The 23,282-nt window shown below is 42.2% G+C and overlaps 1 protein-coding gene and 1 long non-coding RNA gene across 4 annotated transcripts in view; one reads left to right on the top strand and one right to left on the bottom strand.

Moving 5' to 3' along the window:
- Window positions 1-406: 406 nt before the first annotated feature.
- LOC140708162 (uncharacterized) lies at window positions 407-13,888 on the bottom strand. The gene is made up of 2 exons (XR_012088328.2): window positions 13,752-13,888; window positions 407-1,040 (listed from the first exon to the last, which is right to left on the bottom strand). It is a non-coding gene; the product is annotated as an uncharacterized LOC140708162 (long non-coding RNA).
- A 47-nt stretch (window positions 13,889-13,935) lies between these two features.
- Window positions 13,936-23,282, top strand: part of CREB5 (cAMP responsive element binding protein 5) — a 295,391-nt gene continuing 286,044 nt past the window's right edge. For all 3 annotated transcript variants that reach the window (XM_020780492.3, XM_073003331.2, XM_020780509.3), the window contains exon 1: window positions 13,936-14,103. The gene's annotated coding sequence lies outside the window, so the exon portion shown is untranslated. The remainder of the gene's footprint in view (window positions 14,104-23,282) is intronic.

The following is a 23,282-nucleotide window of genomic DNA, read 5'->3' on the forward strand; positions in this document are numbered from 1 at the left end:
TCTCTTAAATATATGAAACGTGTAGATTTTAGGACATTCTTATTTTAAAAATGAACCAAATGAAATTCTTACCCATTCCTACTTGCAGCTGCTTTGTTTACAACTATGTTTGTGTCATTTTTTTATGCCAGCCATCATCAAAAGCTCAGCAAAACAATGATGTTCAGTGTAATGCAGACCACAAGTGAGTCTAGCAATGAGTAAAAAAGCAAAACAAAACAAACAAACATACACACAGTGGTTTCCTCCTTTTCACTCTTGAATCTTTGAGGGCCAAACTACACATTGGAGACAGCCCATCATTAGATAAGGACATGAAAGCATCTTTTTCTCAAAGCATGTGTTTTTCACACATCTCACAGTATGCAAATTAGCTTGCCTTGTTTTGTGATTGATTATCCAGAACCTATCCTCCAAAACAGGTTTTATTTGTAAGTCTAATTTCTCAGGGATAAGTAATAATGTCCCAGAACACTTCTGCAACTTCAGCTATAAAATCATGACATCTGTAATGTATAGTTTGACCCTCTTCTGTTCATAATATATGGGAACATTATAGGTGTGTCCAGAGTGGAGATACAGTGATTAGGAAAAGTTGTACCTACAGATATGCCAATTAACCAAGTAGATTCAAAAGGCACCAGGATTCTGCAAAAACTGAACACTGGCTACCTCATATTTCTGAAAGTTAGGAAAACTCACTGGACGAGTGATGCAGCTGTTTCAAAAACCCAGAGCTGTGATTATTAGCAATGTCTACTTTCTCATAATGGTAGCACATATGGGGAAATCTCAAACACTGAACATACAGGCATACTAGCTCTTGGGTATACAAGTCAGCTGTCCGTTGTGACTTGAGTGGTACTTGATCAGTTCCTTTCAAGTGATTTGTGCAGAGAAGGGCTACAGCTGCTCCTAATATGTACAGGCTGCCAGAAGATTGGAACGTCTCTCCAAGATAAGCTGGGGGCAAATTCTTCCACTTTGGTTTCTCTCCATTTTCTCTTCCTCCCCAGTTTTCAGTTCATCTTGCCCCATTTCTGTACCAGTTTACAAAAAGAAAGAGAAAAAGTCAGTGAGAAAATGTGCACACCTTTTGTGAATGTCACTCCTAAATACACATGTTTGTATTCAGGTTTGCCCGGGAAACTCTCAGAAGCAGTAAGATTATGGCTACCATAACATGCTTTGTATGCTATTTTTACCAATATACACATTTTTGTGTGCACTTTCCTCTAATACATGTATTTTTTAGGCAAATATAAAAAGGTACAGCACATAATACCATTTCTAATACAAAACTGCATCACAAAATCTAGAGAACTATGAATATGAAAGAATGAAATGCATTGATCCAGTCAACAGGCATCTCAATAAAAATATACATATAAAATTTAAATAATTAAAAGGAACCCAGTTAACTAATATGAATAAAATCAATACCAAAATTTAAAAATCTCTATCAATGACCAAGGCAAATATCAAACTATAACTGCATTTTGGTTCATGTACTGGTTTGGGAAGTACAATTAGATATGTTTCCAATGAAATGCAAACCTAATTAATTTCTCCTTAATTCTGAACAAAACCTTGTTATTTGTGGCTGTATGCCTCAGGTTTTGTCTTTCTCCCCACTGCCATATGGGAGATCTCTATGAGGGTTCTCTCCCTAAACAGGCTTGTATATTTTGTATGTGGAACCATATGAATTGGGTTTAATGACTGATTGCTGGCTTTTGCCATGTTATGGCCAAAGTCTTGATGCACAACGTAGACCACACTAAAGTACAGTTGTGTTCAAAATTATTCAACCCCCACTGAAATTGAATGTTTTGGCCATTTTGACATTGATTTTGATCATTCAGTCATCTTGCTTACATTTACATGAAAGAGGCACTTGTAGGCCAGAGAAATATAACCTTAAGTTTATAATGAAATAACCACAAATGTCTTTTCTGTGCTCACATCATTATTAGTTTTTATTCAACCCCCAAGTGACATTCAATCTTAGTACTTAGTACAACATCCTTTTACAGTTATAACAGCTTTTAAACGTGAAGCATAGCTTGACACAAGTGTCTTGCAGCGATCTACGGGTATCTTCACCCATTCTTCATGGGCAAAAGCCTCCAGTTCAGTCAAATTCTTAGGCTTGCGCACTGCAACTGCTTTCTTTAAGTCCCACCAGAGGTTCTCAATCGGATTTAAGTCTGGTGACTGCGATGGCCACTCCAAAATGTTCCAGCCTTTCCTCTGCAACCATGCTCTAGTGGACTTGGAGGTATGCTTGGGATCATTGTCCTGTTGAAAGGTCCAACGTCTCCCAAGCCTCAGGTGTGTGACGGACTGCATCACATTTTCATCCAATATCTCCTGGTACTGAAGAGAATTCATGGTACCTTGTACACGCTGAAGCTTCCCTGTACCTGCAGAAGCAAAACAGCCCCAAAGCATTATTGACCCTCCGCCATGCTTCATAGTAGGCAAGGTGTTCTTTTCGTCATATGCCTTGTTCTTCCTCCTCCAAACATAGCGTTGATCCATGGGCCCAAACAGTTCTAATTTTGTTTCATCAGTCCACAGAACACTATCCCACAACTTTTGTGGTTTGCCCACATGACTTTTGGCATACTGCAGTCGACTCTTCTTATTCTTGGGAGACAGCAAGGGGGTGCGCCTGGGGGTTCTGGCATGGAGACCTTCATTACGCAGTGTGCGCCTTATTGTCTGAGCTGAAACTTCTATACCCACATCTGACAAATCTTTTTTCAGTTCCTCAGCAGTCACACAGGGACTTTTCACCACTCTACGCTTTAGGTAGCGCACAGCAGTCAAAGTCAGCATCTTCTTTCTTCCACGACCAGGTAGCATTTCAACAGTACCCTTTGCCTTGAATTTGCGAATGATGCTTCCTATGGTGTCTCTTGGTATGTTTAACTTCTTTGCAATCTTCTTATAGCCATTGCCCTTCCTGTGAAGACAAATCACCTCTTCTCTTGTCTTCCTGGACCATTTTCTTGACTTCACCATGTTTGTAACCACACCAGTAAATGTCTAGAAGGAGCTGAGTATCACAGTCATTTTAAAGCTGCCTAATTGGTGCTTATTATGCTTGATTGGTGCTCGGTGACATCCACAGGTGTTTTCAATACCTGATCGAAAACACCTGAATGAACCTCTCTTCTTCAGAGTGGTAGTCTTTAAGGGGTTGAATAATTGTGGCAATGAAGAAACCACAAAAGAAACATTTACTACTGTATTACATAAACAATTGATGTTATTTTAGTTGCATTTGGTTCTTTAAAACGTCCTTGTAGGATTTCATTCTGAATACAATTCCAAATGTACCTGGGGGTTCTGGCATGGAGACCTTCATTACGCAGTGTGCGCCTTATTGTCTGAGCTGAAACTTCTATACCCACATCTGACAAATCTTTTTTCAGTTCCTCAGCAGTCACACGGGGACTTTTCACCACTCTACGCTTTAGGTAGCGCACAGCAGTCAAAGTCAGCATCTTCTTTCTTCCACGACCAGGTAGCATTTCAACAGTACCCTTTGCCTTGAATTTGCGAATGATGCTTCCTATGGTGTCTCTTGGTATGTTTAACTTCTTTGCAATCTTCTTATAGCCATTGCCCTTCCTGTGAAGACAAATCACCTCTTCTCTTGTCTTCCTGGACCATTTTCTTGACTTCACCATGTTTGTAACCACACCAGTAAATGTCTAGAAGGAGCTGAGTATCACAGTCATTTTAAAGCTGCCTAATTGGTGCTTATTATGCTTGATTGGTGCTCGGTGACATCCACAGGTGTTTTCAATACCTGATCGAAAACACCTGAATGAACCTCTCTTCTTCAGAGTGGTAGTCTTTAAGGGGTTGAATAATTGTGGCAATGAAGAAACCACAAAAGAAACATTTACTACTGTATTACATAAACAATTGATGTTATTTTAGTTGCATTTGGTTCTTTAAAACGTCCTTGTAGGATTTCATTCTGAATACAATTCCAAATGTACACTATAGTCCCTAAACCCCTTTACAGCATTGGGGGTTGAATAATTTTGAACACAACTGTAGGTCCATTGAATAAATGGGAGTTTGGGAAGTCAACTTTTCCATAGGTTCAAATTGATTTAAATAGGCCAAGTGCAACAGCAACGTACTATGCAAAGTAAAAAATAAATAAATTGCAACTGGAGTACCCCATTTGGATAAACTGAACCTATGAAAAAGGTGACTCACTAAATTTCCACTGATTCAATGGACCTACTCTAGTGCAATGTACTATGCTAAGCAACAAGATTTTGACTAATGTCTTCCAAATGGCTTATGTGGACGACCATATTCAAACATCATTGTGGTTAGGCCTTGCACCAATGGGTTGGCACTGTTGGGAGCTTGCCAAAACCCAGACTCCTGCTGGGCTTCTGGCATTGACTATTGAAGTCTCCTGACTTTCCTCCTCCACCTCCTTACTGCTGCACTCTGTTGATTTACTGCCCTAAAGCATGCCACAGTGATGAGTGAGATGGAGCACCACCCTTGGTTAGCACTCCTGTCTTCTTCCAGGCAGCTGAAGAAGGTGGGGCAAAGGAGAGGACAAGTAAATAAACAGCAGTGACTGTGGTAAGGAGGAGGTGGGCCAAGTTGGGATCTTTCCTGAATGATCCCCATCTCCCAAATCTGAAGCTGACATTGAATATGATTGGTGGGCAGTAGGAGAACTGCCAGAGATGCTGTGGGAACAACTGTTGGTATCAAAGTTCCTATGCTAGCTGGAATTTCTCATGTTATTCTCACACATTTTTTCTTTTGTTGTTTTGGATTATGATTTTGTGAGTATATCACACAAGTGCTGGCACTGCAACCACCACTGTGGCAGCATCTTACAAATGGCCTCTTTCTGATATTACGCTAAATATGAAATTAGACATGGTGAAAAAAGAGAGGTGTTAATACTCTCTATTTATCCAGCTGTGATGGATTGCTTATACAGACTTCCTGGTAACAACTATAGACTTTGGCAACAGAAATGTCCCAAATAATGTCATGTTCATTATCAAGTTCTCAGCTGATCTGCTAAAATTTGTTTTAATGTAATTTCTTTACATGGAAAGGTGCAGAATAGGATATCTCTGTGTATGGTTCACGAGCTGCACAGTGGCAGAGAAAAAGGAAATTCAAGGGGTGATCAAGACAGCCCAAAACATCATTGGCTGTTCACTCCCCTCTTTGGAAGAATTGTATAAGAACAGATGTAAGAGGAAGATATCTAACATACTGAAAGACTCCTCTCATCCGGGATATCAGCTCTTTAAACTATTACCATCAGGAAGGAGATTCAGGGTATTGAAAGCAAGGACAAGCAGATTCAAGAACAGTTTTTTCCCAAGTGCAGTATTGAGTTTAAATGCGGGGCCATAGGTTTTTGGTGGAATTTTAATTGCTGGAGAAAACGGGGTATCTATATTTGGATGGTGAAAGTTGTGTATATTTTAACTTTTTTTTGTAGTGTTGTCCAGTTTTACCTTCGGGAAGAGCACCTCATTTTGTTGCACCCACTTGTGAGCACAATGACAAATAAATTTCTTATGTCTTATGTCTTATGTCTTATCATACGAGGTGTTAAGATGGTCATGTGATGACTTATCAAGAGACAGCAAAAGCCCCACCTTTTTTGGTGACATCTTGGCATAAGGGAGAGTTTGGCTTACCAGGATTTGCATCCAAACTGCAGTACAAGAAGGTATGTATTATAAAATCAGCTGTTCACAGAAAATCATCAAAATTTCTCCAAAAATATGAAAGGAAAGTACTTCCCTGATGGAGCTTCTTTTCTGGAGCCATTGCATGTGGGGGCAGTTAACTGAACCGTTAAGGAAGTTTCTGGATGGGGAGTTGTGATCAAGAAATGAACTTCTACTGGGAAGTGCCATAGCGCTAAGCTATGTTCTCTAAGCCTGAGAACATGTGGAGCTAAAAATCAACCATATTTCAGGAGGTGGTAAAAAACAAAAAAGGGATGCAAACTCAGACATAAAAAGTACAAATACAATCAGCACTGAAAACAAGGTGGTGTGTCTGTGTTTAATTCTGATTTTATACCATTATGTTTTTTGTTTTAACTCTTGTTTAATGATATGTTGTTTAATAGTGTAAATCACCCAAACTGGCCTTGGCTGCCAGATGAGTGGTTAAAAATCAAATCAAATCAAATCAAATCAAATCAAATCAAATCAAATCAAATCAAATCAAATCAATCAATCAATCAATCAATCAATCAATCAATCAATCAATCAACCAACCAACCAACCAACCAACCAACCAACCAACCAACCAACCAACCAACCAACCAACCAACCAACCAACCAACCAACCAACCAACCAACCAACCAACCAATGTACACTACAGGGGAAAATGTGCCATTTGGAAAAGTTTAAATAATGGAGAGCTAATTGCAGAGTCAGTTGGGACAATGGAAACCAATTTTATAAAGTCTTTCAGTAGATTGGGTCAGAGCACAAGGGCATAGGAATTGATCCTTTGTTAGGTCTATCTACTCAGTATAAGCACTTCTATATAGAAGTTCTGTCCATTCAAGCAGCGTAACTATTTTGCTGGCTAGACACCATGTAAATATGAATGCCTACTGTAAAACCTGATTCTGAAGCCAAAAAAGTAAACTCCCAGAACAGGCAAAAGGATGGTAATGACAAATTCATGCAAATCTAATTCCCTCACAGATGAGACCTAGTAGACAATGGTCTTGTTACCTGCCTCCTAGGTCTGGTGTCCATAGAGTTAATATTAAATGCTCCAAAGCACAAACAGGGTGAAGCCACAGTGCCATCTTTGACTCAGCTCTTTCCCAGCACAAGCTTTCGGGAAATGCCATTAAGCAACACATGCTGCTTCTGAGCATCCCATTGGCATCTGCCTGGCCATTGTAAGATACAATTTCTGGCATTTTTTAAATTAAAGGCCTTGATCCCATTGGTAATCAAACTGGATAGGAACTACTGAATCGACGGGACTCAGAATTGAATCATTGAATGTACTTCGGTTAGACTGGCAATTAGATTTGCAGAAGCCTCTGTGCTGTAAGGTCTGTAGATCTTCAGCTGTAAGATCGAATCCACGCAACGGAGTGAGCTCCCGTCGCTTTGTCCCAGCTCCCGCCAACCTAGCGGTTCGAAAGCATGCAAAAATGCAAGTAGATAAATAGGGACCACCTCGTTGGGAAGGTAACAGCGTTGCGTGTCTAAGTCACACTGGCCATGTGATCACGAAAGATTGTCTTCGGACAAAACGCTGGCTCTATGGCTTGGAAACGGGGATGAGCACCGCATCCTAGAGTCGAACATGACTGGACAAAAATTGTCAAATTGTGTTTGCCTCAGCCGTAGACAGAGCTTTAATTGGCTCCTGTAACCCCACCATGATTATCTATCTGATATTAGTTTATGATAATGAGACCAAGGTACTAGCTTTTATGGGCTTAATTTTTATTTTTATTGTTTTTTCAGCTGGAGATAATCTTAACTAAGATTTTAAAATGTATATAGAAGCAAAGACTTGGACAGATTTGAAATGCTATTGCATATGACATATGGATCAAGTCATTTTTTTCCTAGTGAGATATTTGTAAAAAGATCGCCATAAATGCTAATTACGTTGGCAGCATGAATCAAGTCCAGCACCAATTTATTTTAATCACCTGGCTAATGATTTTATATTTTTTAAAAAGCGTGTGAAAAATGTATCCAAGACATTATTAACTATTAATTTTGTAGCATCAATATGGTTTTTACTTCAAGTGAAGCAGTGACATGCAGAGGCTCCTTTCATTATTGCAATCCCATTACTTCGCACTTTGTCATATATTTTACTGGGATGAATAAGGTGTAAGATACCTGCTGAAACAGCAATAGTATTAGCATTAGTCATCAGAAGTACACTCAATCTGTCGAATCAAATTAAAAATCAGTGACTTTCGTTTTTCAAAAAATATTCATTTTGACTAAGGGTTGGATACATTTATCAAAGGCACTTTCAAAGATGCATTTGATAACTTTAGACCAATGATAATTCAATAACAGTGAAGTTCTCAGGGATCATGTACCAGTGGATAGTGCAGGACCAAACATATAAGAACAGGTCAAAGAACAGGAAAATGTTCCCCTTTAAAGCTTTGACTCCCATTGCGTAAGCCTTAGGAGGACAATTTCAAATTTTTGTACAATTTTTTTAAGGGTAGAAAAGCTAGCACCCAGTGATGCTGTCATGAGGAAAGGGGCATGACCATCAGGAGAGCCCCAGAGAGTCCACCCCTACATGAGGGGGCGGTCAGGGAAGTTAGATTATTGAGAACTGTCACCAGGACTTTTGCTGTATGAGTGGTATTTGGCTAGACAGCTCAGTGAGTCAGATATCTGGCTGCAGAGCCAGAGTTCAGAAGTCTGATCCTCCACTGACCCTCTCAGGAGAGGAGCCGGCCTGTTCTAGCCTTGAGCAAGCTGCACAGTCCCAGGGTGGCCCCCAGAAGAAAGGAATGGGAAATCACTTTGGAGTATTCTTATGGCTATAAAACTCTGGAACGTTTGCCATAAGTTGCAACTGACTTGATGGCATGGAATTATTAATAGTAGTAGTGGTTAGCCAATGGATGCTGGAAGAATGGAAAGAGTTTTCTTATATCTGCTTTACCAAGAAAACAGTCATTGTTGACATCAGTTACTGTGTCGGTGGTGCATTGAATTCTGAGAGACAAAACAGAACCAGACGCCTCAGTCTGTTGCACTTACAGAGGTCCAGTGGAAAATGCACAACAGAATGGCATAGCATTGACTGCTGCTCCCATTATATTCCTACATTACATGTACAGTGGTGCCTCGCAAGACGAGTGCTCCATTTTATGACGAAATCGCATAAGGACGAAGTTTTTGCGATCGCAAAAGTGATCACAAAACAATGTTTCCTATGGGGGAATTTTGCTTTGCGATGATCGGTTCCCTGCTTCAGGAACCGATTCTTGCAAAATGATGATTTTTGGCCAGCTGATCGGCGGTTTCAAAATGGCCGCCGGGTAAAAAAATGGCCGCCCGCTGTTTTCTGGGACGGATTCCTCGCTGCACGGGCAGCGAAAATGGCCACGCTATGAAGGATCTTCACTGGACGGTGAGTTTCAAGCCCACAGGAACGCATTAATCGGGTTTTAATGCGTTTCTACGGGTTTTTAAATTTCGCTTTATGATGTTTTTGTTCTACAGCGATTTCTCTGGAACGAATTAACATCCTAATCCAACGCACCACTGTATGTATGATACAGTGTTTTCCAAACTTTTTTGAGTCATGACCCCCTTTTATAATAGCCAAGTAACCTGCAACCCCTGCTGCATTTGCATAAAAAGGCATTTTAAGAGGATAAAGAAAACATATTAAAATAGATGTTTCAGAATATAATTCTAACCTAATATATTAATATTAATTTAATAAAACATAATTAGGGGGGGCTGTACCAGATACAATTTGAGAAGGAAAAAAATGTGAATACACTCTGAGTTTAATTGACTTTCTTAAATTCTACTTTTACTTTGTGGCTCCTCCCTCCAAAAATGTCCCCTCAATGAAGAGCCCCTCCCTCTCGAGCCCAAATAAAGACTTCCTTGCATGGGCCCTGCCCCACCCTGCCCCATGCCTCATTCCTTCCCCTGTTCTCCTCCCTTATCTTTTTGCCCCTCTTGCCCACCTCTTCCATGACTCAGACATCACCCCACCCAGATCCCCACTTCCTTCACTGTGCCAACATTGCCACACCCAGAGGAGCCATACCAACACCTCTTCAGTCTTGCCACCATCTTAGGCATTGGTGTTCCCAGCATGCATTGCATGCTCACCTCATTCAGGCCTCTTTGAGCTAGGTTGACGCTCGGGTCGAAAGGACTGATGTCAGTCCCCACAAAGGTGAATGTGGAGGAGCAGAGAGAAACAAGTGAGAGCAGCTCTTTCAAAGGGATGCACATGTATAAAAGGAAAATTCACCCCAAATACAGAAATACAGAAATAAATACTTTAGCTTGTCTCAGTGGGTCAAGAGGATTAAAATGAAATACCACAGTGTATATATTATTCAGTATAATACATTTAAAAACAATTGCAGGTAAAAATAACCATGGTCAGCCCCCCACCCCCCGAAAACACATGGTGGCCCTCTTAGGAGTTGTAATCTCCCAGGTTGGGCAATTGTGATCTAGGGAAAGAAAAAGGTAAAAAGTCACTCTCCATTTTCCAGAAGTTCTTACCAGAGTTGTCCCAAGATAGTTTGCTGCCTGAGGCCAAGGACAAGATGCAGAATCTGGAATGGCAGGCCAGTTGCTTCCATAGATAGCAAACTTGACAGACAGTTGCATCTTCCTTCACTGCCTGGTTAGCTTATCAGGTTTGTTTCGGGAGAGCAGACGGGGTGTGTGGCACATATGACTCAGTTCTTTAGTAAAGGGGCATGGCCAAGAGAAATGTTTAGGGGACTGATTCGTCAGCTTTCCCCAACTGAGGCTCTTCTCTCACTCTGCCTAATGGTAGGGCTGGTCCGGATTATTGCTTTGCAGGCATCACATGTACATGGGAATGAACTGGCAGAGGGGAAACTTCCTTCTTTCTGTAGATGTTGAATTGCTAATGACATCCTTCAAGAGAAATCTTTATATAGCTGTACAGCTCCTCAGACCACTTTTTGGTACAATTCAACTTGTTGGCACTGAGCTTATGTGAGACCATAGTATCTGTAGAATATCTTTCTTTCTGTTCAATAAACCAACGTTGGAATGACATGTGGTGAGTAACAGATGGGCACATGGTTTTCCTGGTGGTGACACTTTAAATGTTCATATTTGAAACTTGGGCTTGCATGAAATTTCTTGGGCAGTTTATGAGTTAATTATGCAGGCTACACCATGAACCCTCCACCCTAGCTGCTTTCAGGCATTGCTTTTCTCTCTTTTATTTTATTTTAGCTGTTACGTATTTCTGCCTTTGAATCCTGGAATGTTCCACTGAAATATCCAGTGTAAGCTGTCATTATATTCCATTTATTGGCCTACCAAATTCAGTCAGTGGCAGCTCATGCTAACTGTGGTTCGCAGGGTGGAAGGTGAAACACAGAGAGAGAGAGTTTTGGAATACAGCAGGAGAAAGAAAATGTGGGCAGAGACTTGATACTTCACTTCATGAAAGGACAGAGGTTGAAGTAGGCCTGCCTGCCTGGCCTAAGGCATGCTCCATTTGCCTTTAATGGACCAACCTCCACTGGCTTCAGTTCGGTAGCACACAGTGACTCCAGTTTCAAAGTGCCGCGAATCCATTTTGAGTTTTACTCTGCACTTTACAGCACTTATCCAAGGTGCTGAACCCAGGGTCCTGCCTTTTGGACAGCTCCTGTGGAGAGTAAAACCTAGAGTGGCTTCACAGCACTTCTGAAATTGGAGTCAGCAGCTTCATTGCACCAATGGACGTAAGGCTGAGTAAGTATTTTGCATCTGGAGTCTTGCAACGAAATAACTCTAACCATCCTAACAGAAGCCAAGTTGGCCTTTCCTGCTGTCCTTGGCTTTTCTTTGTGCAAAATGCCCCCCCCCCGGGCCAGCTCATCTTTCACCAAGGTTCATAACCATACAATTGAGTCTCATTGTTCTGCTGCAATGAACTTTATAAGACTCCTCAGAGTTGCTGCTGCTCCCAGACTTTGGGACTTCCTCCCACAGGAGGCCAGACCGGCTTCATCTTTCCTGTCCTTCTGCAAGCAGACAAAGACCTTTCTTTTCAGGCATGCTTTCTCTTAGTGACTGGCTGCCTGAGTGGGTCTTTTAAACAGACTGTTGTGCCGTACTGCTTCACATCCTTTACAACACAAGCTTCAATGAAATACATCTGTATATCAAAGAGGCTATCTCCCTACTGTTAAATATCCATTGAATTTCTTACTAACCAGCCAACCATGATCTCTGTATTTTGATGCCATGTATAAATATTTGCCATATTATATCTCATTCTTATCACATCTGATGAAGTAGACTTGTCCATAAAGGCTCACATTAAAATGTAACAGGTGCCACCACATTTTTGTCTTTTTTTAATTTGTTTGTTCATTTGTTCTTTTATTTTTATTTTTCTAATTTGTTTTTTCCTATAATGCTTTGAATGTGGTTTTGGTGTTCCTTTTTTTTACTGTTTTTAGTGTGGTATTTGTTTGACCCTTTTAAATATTTTTATACATACTGCTTTTAGTGTTAAATATTGTCTTCCAATGACGTAAACTGCCTTGGGCCTTTTTTAAAGAGAAAGGTAGGGTAAAAATATTTTTAAAAAATTTTAAAGGCAGCATGGCTGTGTTTTCTGGAAAGCGGGATGTTTTGGATAAATCATCACCATTAAGATGTTTCTTGTAAGCTGTCATATTTTCTCTGTTTAAAGCATTTAGCACGGTGGCTCATAGTCCAAGCCAGGGGAGAGGGCTTGAGCTAGGAGCCCCAAAAGGCTGGGAGAGCAGGTCTTTCATTTCAGATTTTACTGATCTGTCAGAAACAAAGACTTGCCTGAAGCCACGTTCACAGCCTTGAAGCTTGTAGCCTGATTTCCCCATTCCAGTTCCACTTCTCCATCTGCAAGAACTTTTTTGAAAGAAAAACGCCCCACCAATCCTAGACACACAGCAGTGATTTCAGAAGCACAGCTTGACATAGCAATTGAATGGCCACAGTTTCCCTTCCAATAGGCATCTGGAGGGTGGCCTATGGATGGGGAAACGGTTGGTTTTGATAGCAAAACACAGGGTCCATAATTTATACCAAGATAGGATGCAAAAGGGATCACACAGATATTAGAATCTTCAACTATTCCATGCTGGAGTCAGATCTTAATTAAGGTACTTTGCTATTCGTTCGTTGAGTCGTTCAGTGTGTCTGACTCTTCGTGACCCCATGGGCCAGAGCACGCCAGGCCCTCCTGTCTTCCACTGCCTCCCGGAGTTGTGTCAAATTCATGTTGCTATTACTTTGGGATTTTTCTGCACAGGTACCAGCAAGTACTGTACTGAAGGCAGGACTTTGAGGGACTACTCAACAAGGGGACCTACTCAGCCAGAGGACACCACTGCCACCAAAGCAGCGGACCTGGCTTATACCTCACTGCGAAGCAGATGAAATCATGCGGTCACCGCCTAAAGAGTTACCTCCAACCCAGATAATTTAATCCAGAGTATGACATTCCCTAGCTACACTACTATGTCAGGGTGAGCTATGAGAATTGGTCCTAGCAGTTGGTTTCAGGAAAAGAGAGACACTGGAGCAGCTCGCACTCTCTAACTTGAATGCCCTATAGGAAATCGAAAGAAATGTAGCGATAGGGCAGGGGAAAGCACTTTGTGCGTGGTCAGGGACACTCTTTCACGCGCTCTCGGAGCAGCCCCACGGCTGGAATGCTGGGATGAATCACTTTTGGTTCTCTTTATGCCCTGAGGGCGCCCGATTTGCAAACTTAGAAACCCGAGCGCATGAATTAACGTGATCGGAGGAAAGACATTCTTGGCCGCCTGCGAGGAATGAAACTGGGGGCTCCGGCCTGCCTCCCTTGGGCCAATCCCCCCCCCCATACACACACACACCCCGAAAGGTCGGGTTCCTCGCCTTTCGTCCCTTTCCATCTTCCTTCCCTCAACCCCATCACGCAGGAGATTTTTTCCAAGCTGACTCACAGAAATCAGGGCAGCGTCCTGTCATCCCCAGCGCGGCGGCGGCGGCGGCGGCGGCGGCAAGCTGTTGCTTGTGCCGCTCCGGCGTTCCACGGTCCTCCTCCCTCGTGTTGTGAATGGCTGGCGGGGAGGAGGCTGGGGCGGGGCCCGCCGGGAAACCCGCCCCTCCCGGGACCCGCCCACCGCTCCCTTGCTCTCCCTCGAGCAGGGACCGCAATGATTTAGAAGTTCAGGAATCCCACGTGACGTCACGGAGGGTGATGTAATGCTTCTCTAAATAGAACGTATTGTAACCTTCTCGCAGTCCAACGTGGTTCTTTAGCCCGGGCTGCTGGTCCCTGCTTGCACTTGTTGGGTAAGTCCCTAAAAATACGGAACGGTCTCGCTGTTTTGGGGGTCTCCCCTTCCCTTTGCTGGCTTTCTCGTCCGAATCCAACTTTACACGTCGTTTTCGAGACACGGCTTGCCGGAGCCTCTGTGAAAAGTTCTGGCGTGCAGAGGATCTCGGTGCGTGTGTGGGTTTGCGTGTGTTTTCCCCCTTCTGTACCCTTTTCCCCGACGCGTGTGTGTGAAATCAGTCGCAACGACGGGGGCACGGGAGAAAAAGTAACGCGAACCAGAGACGAGGGGAAAGAGAAAGAAGGAACGATCCGGGCAAAACTGGGGGTGGTGGGGGGGAAAGAAGCAACGGGTGCTTTCCCCCCCCCCGGTCTGTCTTGTCTCGTTTCTGGTTTGTTTGGCTGGTCTTGTCTGCGGCGGAGCCCGCTCGCCGACAAGTTTGATAGTGTTCGGTGGTGACTTTTCGCTCGGAAGAGGAACTGGTCTCTCCTCGCCGGGTGGCGATCGGGACGGGTTGGCGGCGATGGGGCTGGAAGTGTGCGAAGCCGAGGAGGAAGATGCGGTTGGGATGCGGGAGGGAGAGACACCCGGGGGCGGGTGTTTCGCTTCCTCTGTCCCGCGCTCGGAGTCTTCCGTGGGTGAGTGATCTGCACTGGGATCGGGTCCGGGGTGTGTGAAATTGCTCGGGGAGGGGGCTGAGCCCTAAGACCTTTCTGCGCCGAAGAAGCCTAAGGGACCCCTCGGTCGTGGGGTGACCAGTGCGGGTGAAAGTTTGGGAGCGCCTTGCCTGTTTCAGAGGGTCGCGGAGAAAAGTCCTTCGCGCGCGATCGGGAGGATTCCACGCCTGTCTTCCGGAGCCGCCGAGATCCCATCTGCGGTCCTTCGCTCCCTGCTTCCCAAGATGCGGGGGAGTTTGGCCACCTCAAGAAGCCTAGGCTGGGGGCTGACAGAGGCTTAGCGAGTCCCCCAAAGTGGAGAGCTTTTGCACTCTGCATGCTCTCAGAAACATTCTTTCCGCGCGCGTCCCGCGACATATTCCCTGACATTTCAACAAGAAGGTCCCGAGTACAGAAAATAAGCCCAGGATCTCACAGTGCCAGGGACCTTTTAGGCTACGCTTTTCTCCGCGGGCAGCTTTAGAGGCAAGTCTCGTTGCCGGAAGCTGGCCACTGGAATGTGGAGGACCAAATTAATTGGCCGGAGGGATCGCGACACTTTAGGTACGCCATCCCTTAATCCCCCGTAACATCTTACTTAGGGGGTGAAATGACAGCACTCTCTCTCTCTCCCCCCCCCCCAACCCGTACTGGCTGCTGCTTTTCCTCGCCTCCTCCCTTGTCGCTCTCTTTCTGGCTGACTTCAGCTCGCTAGCGCTCAAACTTCTGAATTCTTTGGAAAGCGAGTCCCGCTGCATCCTAAGCGATCGAGAGAAGTTTTAATTTCTCTTTGGGCGTCTGGTGCGTTTGGCGGGGCGAAGCCGATCACAAAACCGATCGCCTCCCCACATCGGTCCCCTTGCTGACCCCCAGCACCCCATTGCATCCTCCACGTGAGTCCCCCCCCCCCCGCCTCGGGGTTTGACAAGCTCGGGATTCGAGGTATGTATATATTTGGTTGCTAGGTGACTGCATCGCTATGTTGTTCTCCACCCCCCCCAACACACACCACCCGTCGGGTCGCCCCCGCCCTATCTGACATTATCTTTGGGAGTCAGAGCGGGGATCCGGGGCCATTACGTCATGCTGCAGGCTAGTAAGAGCGTGATTAAGAAACTCCGATATCGGGGGCTGATTGGGAGGGACGAGGGGAGAAATGCTGAGAAAGCAGGCTTACCTGGCTTCAGTGTTACATTTAAGCCCCCTCGCCCTGCTCGCTCGATCTTTTAGATCCCCATTGGTAGGTGATCTCCGGATCATCGCGGAATTGGCGAAGTTTTCCCCTTCCAGAATGCGGAGATCCTGAAGATGAGCGTGCGGGAGGGGTGGGCGAGATACCTGCGACGCTCAAATACTCTCCTGCGCTATTTACGCCCGGTTGCGCTGCGCGATCGCCAGGTCCCTGGGATCCTAGTAAACTTTACAGCAACACGGCAGTTAAGAGGTTTATTTCTCTCACACATACCCCATTGAAAGGGGGATACATAGGTAAGTAGCTGGCCTTTCCCTTCATTCTTTTTAGACTAAGGAGAGTTCGGATGAGGATCTCTTACACGTATTCTGGCTAATTTAAGGTAGTGATCGGGAGAGCATGTGAAGAGTTTTCTGGGGGATCAAAACTGTGCCAAGAAAGGTGTCCCGGAGCATTCTCACTTCAATTAAACCTTATTTGGAAATCTCATGTTGATTTCCATGAATTGTTCCCTCCCCCCCCCAAGCCTCAATTCTTGAAAAACACAGGTGCTTTCACTTGCCACTTTGCCGGTGGATCTTAAACAAGTTTCACTTCGGAGTAGCAACAGGCGGAGAGGGATCAGGATTGGGCTAAGTGTTATGGAAGCCTGGCAGCTCAACCGACGCTCAGGAAAACTCTCCTTTTGTGGGAAGAAACTGTCAGCGGGGAACAATGTGTGCCCTGGGCTCCTTGCCCCTGAACACAGATTGTATGTGCGGGTGCGTGTATGTACATGTATATACGTACAATGCATGTATCCATACCATTTCAATTGAGATTCTTTTGGAATTAAGGGCCACACGTCTAATGAGAACAACTGGCGGGGGTGGGGAGGGTGGAAGTTGCAGAAGTTTTGAAAGCTGTCTTTGGCATCTGTTACTTTTACGCTTCGGATTACATTTTCAGCAAGAACTTTAAAAACAGCAAAAAGCGGCTAGAGGGGGGTGGGCGAGTGAGAAACTGAACTCCTTCTTTTGGCCTTTTATCCTTGTGCAGGTTGCAAAGCCCCAGAGAGAAGTGTGATTAATGATCAGCGATAAGTGATTAGTGGTTTTTATTCAAACTGTTACCTCTGACCAGAAGCACACATCAGAGGATTAAGAGGCTCTTTTAGATAAATGCTCATTAGTGGAAGGGGGAGAAAGCAAAGATAATAGGCAGGCATAGAGAGACAACTTTCTAGGAAAATCATTCCTGTCTTTGGAATAATAAGCTCTATTCACGGAAAAGCACTTTAATTTAAAAGTTGCTTTTATCTTGTAAATCAAAGTTTGATGTAAAAATCCACTGGGCTATTATAACCTAGATTTTCCCATATCCACAGGACAGAGATTATCCTAGTTGTGATATTTCTTTTTCATTTAGAGAAACAATTGGGTTCTTGAAAGAAACTGAACACTCTCAACTCCCCAAGTATCTTATGGTATCCCCTCCAAATGTACCCAGAGAAACCTGCAGTCAGTTAAATAGATGGTGCAGCAGAGTTCTGGAGAGGTATAGTTCTGGATTCTGAATGAACATGGCATGTTGCAGCTTGCTTGATGTCCTTCAGTGCTTACAACAAAGTTGATTCTGTCCCAGGTTTGAGCCTCAATGGTTCTTTACATTAGAAGCCACATTTTCCATCCAAGTTCAATGTTCCGTGAAAAATTAATTTTATTGCTTAAAGAAGTATTCAGGGCAAAAGAAGTGTGTGGCAGGTAGCAAGAACTTGATGAAAACAGCACTTGATTAAAATAGTGGATTGTGATATAACATCTACTTTCTACTCTTTTATTAAGCAGTTGAGATGCTGATAATCTTGCACTCAAAACCAGAGACAGGACAAGTTTTTCATTTGAGGTTCAGTGTTAGGAAGGAAGGAAGGGAAAAAAGTTGGTATTATCAATTTAAACTTGACAATGGTGAAATATTTTTCCCTATTGATTGCTCCTTTGCTGTATTTTCTTAATACAGAGATTATGGATATATAAATATAATGCTCAATTTATTTTGTAAGGTTTTTCTCTTATTGGTACTGTCATTTCATTTATAAATCAAATTCACACTGGAAAAAGAGACCTCAGATTATAAATTTGATTCCATTGGGATTGGGGGGGGGGAACTTGAGTCTTTTATAGTAATTTGTTACAAATACTCAGTAGTTTTTACAGTTTTAATGCATCTTTTTAAAGAGATCTGCATACAGGTCTATCTATTCTTGATGAGTTGAGGCACAAGAGCAGAGGGAAGAGTAACGTATCAGAATGAAGTGTTATTTAGATATGTGATATACATAGCATAAATTATACTACTATTTGTCTAGTAATACTTCCAGACTTGCAAAACATTCTGTGTGAAATTCCCAAAGCCATTGATAGAGCAAAAGCAGATAATGTCTACTTTTTAATTTAATTTGCTTTTGGAATTGGGTTGTGAAAAGGCTGGAAAATGTAGTTTTAAAAAGCTGGAAAATCAAAGTAAAGCGGGCCACCTATATTTCATTATGATCTTTAAGACAACTGCACACAGGTCTCTGAATATTGTGTGGAATGATATTTAGAATGGGTCTGTGGGTGGGTTTTTTTAAAAGATTTTAATTAGTTCTTTATTTTTGCAAAAGAAACTTGTAAAACCATTGCACGTCAGCCAGAGTTACTGCATTTATTTATTTATTTTATACTGTATATATTTCCCACCCTCTTCCACAAAGCTAACCCCCCCATCCAAATCTTCTCCTCATAACAGTCTTGCAAGGTAGGTAAACTGAGAGAGAGAGCAAATGGCCTGAAGTCACACAGTGTGCTTCATGGCTATCTGGATTTTTACCTAGATATCCTTATCCCAACACTATAACCAAAAGGCAACACTGACTGTCCTATATGAAAATCACACCCCAGCTGACAACAGTGTACAAGCAATGGGTCCTTTTCTATGTGTTCATGCTGTGAAAGAAATGTGGGTTTGATAACTGTGTATAGCTAGTGTGACCCAGCTTCAGTAACTTATTCTTGATAAAATCATTTTTTAATCCCCCCTTCTTCTGCTCTCCTTTTTGTTTTAATTTTATGTCTAGATCATTGAGCTGCCATATTGGTTTATAGCTATTGGGCCATGCAGGGTTTTGAGTTCTAAATTTGTAAACCATCCAATGTAGTGTGTCTATTAGAGTGGCAGTATATAAATCAAATAAAGAAATGGAGCTACATGTGTGATTTCTTAATATGGAAGTGTAGTTCTGTATTAGAACACGGTAATGTATGGAACAGCTCTGCAGTACCTGTTTGTTGGTGTTAGTGTGTATTGTTAGTCTATATTGTTGGTGTTAGTGTTTATGTAGCCAGGTTTGGCTGCAGGCTCCAGTAGTGACCACTATGTATAATGTGTGAAGTGCAGTGATTTAGCAGTAAATTTTGCCGTGCAGGTGCTCATTGTGACCACCTCCATAGCTTACTCCTTTCAGTAATAATGAAATCATCATGAGCTATCAAGTCAGTTTTGAGTTATGGTGACCCGGTTTTCTAGGTAGAGAGTACTCAGAAGTGGTTTACTAGCCCCTTCTTCTGGGGCCACCTTGGGACAATGCAATTTGCTCAAGGCCACCCAGGCTGGCTCTACTTACAGGAGGCACAGTGGATTACTGAACTCATAGCGTCTTCCTCTACAAGAGATATCTACAGCCGGATACCTAAACCACTGAGCTATCAGAAAATGCAAGCAGCTAGATCAATCCATATCTACAAATGAGATATTTTGTAAAGCTAATGGCTTCAACTCTTTGAATCCTGGCTTCACTGCATCATCCATGAAGTACCCATAGCAATGAGGTAACTGTAAGCTGCACCACATTCAATGAGCAGCTTTCATAGGTAAAGGGGATATAGCATTCCAGCATTAGGATAATTTGCAGGAATTTTTTCTGTTAGCAAACCTTTATTTATGCTTACAGTTGGACTTAAGTCAAGATAAAGCAGTTGAATCCGCCCACCTGAACTTAAACAGAGAAGATCAAATTAAACCCTTTTCAGTTACTGTAAGTAAGGCTGCTCTTCAGCACAGTTCAAAACTGAAAGTACTGTATATATATTTTTAAATAAGATGGTCCTGGTAGTAAATTAGTGTCTTTGTGACTTTGGGATATTAATTTGTTCCTTGAAATAAAAAGTAATGTTTTGCCTGGAATTCGGCCTCTGGTGTCTATAATTAATCACCTGAAGGATTTTGTATAGGCCTGAAAACCTAACGAACCATCTTTGGTATGATCTGCCTTTAAGTAAAAGCCTAGTCTGGGTATGTCTGAAATTTCATACGACAAACTGCCTTCTTGATGAAAGATCCAATTAGTCCTGAGACTTATATTTCACAGTTTGAAGGTTCCATCAACATTTCTTTTCTTTTGCCAAAGTCTTTCATTTCACAATGGTTAAATCTTTCATTCAGCAAGTTGACACAATTGTTGTCAAAAGGACAGTGTAAATTGGTGTTAATTGTTTGCTAGCTGTGCCTATGTCTTGTACTCCATAAAACTGCATCTCTGCATGAAAAGGGGGTTTGAAGTCTGTATTCAGACTAGGATTCTACAAGCTGTTGAATTTTTCTCCACCTAGTCCTGCTACATATGTAGTGTGTGTTTTCATTACATGATCTTGTCCTGCACTTTAATTTGGGTTCTCTCAGTTTTCCCTGTATGTAATTTTTTTTTGCAGGGAGGGGGAGGAAGAACAATAATTTAAAAAGCCAACAGGTTTAAAATGACTCTAAGGGACTGTTAGTTCAGATCCAATTGCATACTCTTACTCAGTTTGATCAGCCTACTAAGCTAAAGCTATCCATGCATGGAAATGAGGGTAACCTACCCTCAGACAGTGTGTGGTAAGACAAGAGATACATTTCTGGGCTGCTGTTCTGCATAGCATTAGGTTGTCTAGATTGCGGTGAAGCCAATCCAGTATCATGCAGAGTAGTAGCACTGACATTCCAGATGTAGAATATTACCGGATTGTATTTTTGAAGGCTGTAAGTCATGGACAGTGCTGTACATGTTGTTCCTACTTCAGGGGCAAACTGGAGAAGTATAGCAAAAACATAAATAGTTTAAAAAGCAATATACTTCCCCCTCCAAAAATAATTTATGACGCTTAATCATGTCGGTGGTTCAGTTTTGTGACTTGCAAAAAGTAACAGGTGTGATACAAACAATGCAATTTTAGGGCTATATATACATTTCCTTAAATTACTGTATTAGAAGATGGAATCAACTGCAAACAACAACAAAACTTTATCAACTTTTAGTGTTTGTGCCATGGCACTACCATGTTCTTTGGAAATAAATCCAGTTGATTGAAATGTAAATCATTTTCAGCTAAATATGTTCAGAGTTGTAGGGATGTGCACCAGCCCTGATCATGTGTGTATTGTTCTGAGCAGAACTAACTTAGGGTCCTAAATTGTTACTGAATTATTATTTTTAATGTACATTTTTGGTTATTCTGTTACTAGGTCTCTGGTAGGCTATACTGTGGTCTAATGTGAGAAGTAGTCATGTTCAATGAGGCAGAAATGCTTTTGCAAGGAATTCTTGAAATATTCTCAGAGAAAATCCATTGCCTTGCAGATGAAGCATTTATTTCCAAACAGGTTACTTTTAAATATTCATAAGAATAATGAAATGTGCCTGGCTGACTCATATTTTATAGTGTTGCCACATCTGCGTAGTTTTGTCGTTGTTCACATTTATTTTATAGCTGATGAGGTAAATCTGTAAACTTCAGTTACTATGGCCATCTTCCGTATTCCTTAATAATAATTGCTTAGCGAGGAATAATGGAGTCTACTGTGTTGAGTTTTTAAGTAATTATTATGAAGGTGTTCAAGCTTCAGACACCCACTATCTTTATAACAATAATATGCCTCTGTTTTGAGCAAAGTTATTTTATTTTTTTGAGATTCTTGTCCCTCAGTATTTTGAATTAAAGGACAAAATTAACATCCAAATTAAACCATGGATCTGCTAAGGTGTAAAATGTAATACCTTAATAAGCCAATAAGTAATTGGTCAGCAAAGAAGTAGTAAATCTCCATCTCAAAAAAGGAGCAAAGGAAACATGGCAGAATCACTGTGAAATAAGTCTCTTCAAACTCTGAATAGAGTTAATGTCTTTAAAAGCTCGAACCTTCTGTGGCTGAAATGCCAGTAGAGGCAGAATAATGAACTTTCATTGCGTTCAAAATCCTTTTTGCCATAACTGAGAAACATTTTTGTGCATAACACACTCCTTCCAGTGCTTCTATAGCAGGTTTATCAGGTGGAATAAAGTCTCAGTGCCCTATGTTATGTGTCTTCAAGTAGCATCCAGTGTAAAGCAACCCTAATAGGGCTTTCAATATATGTGAGATATTTAAGGGGTGGTTTTACCGTTGCCACTTCTCCATGAGTTTCCATGACTGACCAAGGACTTGAACACTTGTCTCCTCCATCCTAGTCTATTATTCTGTCCACTATACCACACTGACACCAATGGCCTCTATCAATTACAAAGCTCAGCTAGAATAGACTTACTTAATGAATGAGATTTACATATATAACGACTTACGATTTATCAACCAATTCAGTGGTGTATTCTTTTTATGCAAGCAAGCTTGAAAGTAGGGGTATTTCTGTATGGGAGGTAGTTCACAAAGTAGTCTTTTGTTTCTTTGGAGCAAGTGCTAGATGATGGGGCAGCATTTAAGTAAACCCAGTTGATTGAATGGGCCTGCCAGTTGGAACCAGGCTGCGTGTTACATCCCAGAACTACCCACTGGGATTACCATTTGGATTCATTGTTTAGACTGTAACTCCTAGAATATTTTAACCAGCAGGCCACTAGCCAGCATAGGGTGTTCTGGGAGTAGCCGTCCAAAGCAGTAATTTGCCCATCTCTGTTACTGTGCTTGATTGTACATAACTTTGAAGGTCAGTACAGTATCAGCAGGCCAAAATGGGCCAAGAAACTAACTTGAGATGCCAGGGAAGCTATTTGAAAATTGGCATCGTATGTTCCTGCCTAGCCTGCCCACCCTAGTTCACCATCTGGCAGCTGCATTTTGAACCAGAGAATTCTTCAAAGGCAGACTTATGTTCCTTTACTTAATTAAAAGTTGTCATTCTGATTGTCGTGTGTGATTTTTCTTTTTTTAGTCTGCCAACGGTAATTAGAGCAAAACACTCAGCTATATGAGATTTTCCCAGAGTCTGTTCCGTATATTCTAAAATGGTGTACTAAAAAAAGAGATAATATTTCCCCCTTCTCTATGGATTTTGAGGGGTTCAGATTAACTCATAGT

This window comes from Pogona vitticeps, chromosome 6 (assembly GCF_051106095.1).
Source record: "Pogona vitticeps strain Pit_001003342236 chromosome 6, PviZW2.1, whole genome shotgun sequence".
In the NCBI taxonomy this organism is placed as follows: domain Eukaryota; kingdom Metazoa; phylum Chordata; class Lepidosauria; order Squamata; family Agamidae; genus Pogona; species Pogona vitticeps.